Genomic DNA, 2,164 nt, shown 5'->3' with positions numbered 1-2,164 from the left:
TGATTTTTTGTATTTTTAGTAGAGACGGGGTTTCACCATGTTGACCAGGATGGTCTCGATCTCTTGACCTCGTGATCCACCTGCCTCGGCCTCCCAAAGTACTGGGATTACAGGCGTGAGCCACCGCGCCCGGCCTAGTTTCAACTTTTGAGAAGATCTGCTCAGTTCCAGCTAAACAAAGTTTTTCCTGTTAAGGCAGTTCTCCTGACAGGTAACTTGGTATGCTGTTGTATAGTTGGATCAGATGTGGCCAATGAGGAAAGGATCCAAATGCACACAGAATGTAGCTACCAATACCCAAGTTAATTATCTACAGTCAGTTTCCTTAGCACAGATTTATAAGAAAAAAATAGAAGAAGGATGATTGGCATTGCAAATGAATGGCTTAGTTTGTTCTCTACAAGTGGTATATAAGTGTATCATTTATAATTCTTTCTGTTGAAGGAGTAGAAAACAACTAAAACTGACTTAGGAAAAGTAATTTATTGGCTTACATACTGAGAAGCCTAGAAGAACAGCTGGCTTTTGGAGTAGCTGAACCAGCCAGGCGTGATTGCTCATGCCTGTAATCCTGGCTCTTTGGGAGGCTGAGTTGGGAGAATCGCTGGAGCCTGGGAAGTCAAGGCTGCAATGAGTCATGATCACACCACTGCACTCCAGCCAGGACCACAAAGCGAGACCCTGTATCAAATAACAATAGCAACAGCAAACCAAAAAACAAACAAAAGGAATAAAAGAATCATTTTCTTAACTGATATTGTAAAAAATCTCTCACCCTGTCTGACTTCTGCTTTCCTCTGTGATGATTTCATTCTCATTCCCATCTATTCCAAGCTTAAATTCTCCCAAGTTCAATTTAAGTGAAAAATATAGAGACCCCTCCCCTTCTTTTTAGCATTATTGCTTATAGGATGAAGCAATATAATGCTCCAGAGCATGCACTCAGGAACCACACTGGCTCACTTAATATTTTTGTAGCCTTTGATAGGTTAACTTTTCCAAGTCTTGGTTTCTTCATTTGTATCATAATAGTTTCTTTTCTTTCTTTTTTTTTTTTTAAAATGGGGTTTCACCATGATGGCCAGGCTGGTCTTGAACTCCTGACCTCAGGTGATCCACCCACCTCGGCCTCCCAAAGTGTTAGGATTACAGGCGTGAGCCACCACTCCCCGCCTATATCACAATCCTTCTTACTTCAGGGGTTTGCTGTGAGGATTAAAGAAGTTGATATTTGTAAAATGCTTTAAATAGTGACTAATCCAAAAAAAGGGGGGAGACACAAAATTACCAAGTTTTGATTAAGTTATAAGTTTACTCCAGTGTCCTAATCGGGTCTGGTTAGATTTGGGACTTCCTATACAAACTACATGGATCTGGGCTGGGCATGGTGGCTCACACCTGTAATCCCAGTACTTTGGGAGGCTGAGGCAGGTGAATCACAAGGTCAGGAGTTCGAGACCAGCCCGGCCAACATGGAGAAACCCCGTCTCTACTAAAAATACAAAAATTAGCCAGGTGTGGTGGTGGGGGTCCATAATCCCAGCTACTCAGGAGGCTGAGGCAGGAGAATCGCTTAAACCCGGGAGGTGGAGGTTGCAGTGTGAGCCGAGTTCGCGCCACTGCACTCTAGCCTGGCGCCTGGTGACAGAGTGAGACTCTGTCTCAAAAAAAAAAAAAAAAAGAAATTTGGAGGTCATGCCAGGCGCGGTGGCTCATGCCTGTAATCCTAGCACTTTGGGAGGCCAAGGTGAGTGGATCACCTGAGATCAGGAGTTCAAGACCAGCCTGGCCATCTTGGTGAAACCCCATCTTTAAAAAAAAAAAAAGAAAGAAATTTGGAGGGTCATTACTATGAGGCAGGGGGAATGGATACTGCATGAACATAAGCAACAAATTGTCTAAGGGCAAATTGTTGCCTGGGAACTCACTATTACACAAGCAAACACAAATTCATGTACAATGTTTCCAATAATAAAAAGGGACACAGAGTAATCAGAGAGAATTTCTGTTTATGTCTTTTGTTGTAAATGAGTGATACTTTCTCAAATGAGTTCCCACTAAATTTTGTGTTCTGTTGGTACTCATCATACGGTAATCGTTTTTTTTCTTTTTTTCTTTCTTTTTTTTTTTTTTTTTTTTTTTTTTTTTTTTTTTTTTTTTTTTT

This window comes from Cebus imitator, unplaced genomic scaffold (assembly GCF_001604975.1).
Source record: "Cebus imitator isolate Cc_AM_T3 unplaced genomic scaffold, Cebus_imitator-1.0 Scaffold54, whole genome shotgun sequence".
Classification (NCBI taxonomy): domain Eukaryota; kingdom Metazoa; phylum Chordata; class Mammalia; order Primates; family Cebidae; genus Cebus; species Cebus imitator.
Note: the sequence above shows the minus strand (reverse complement) of the source record.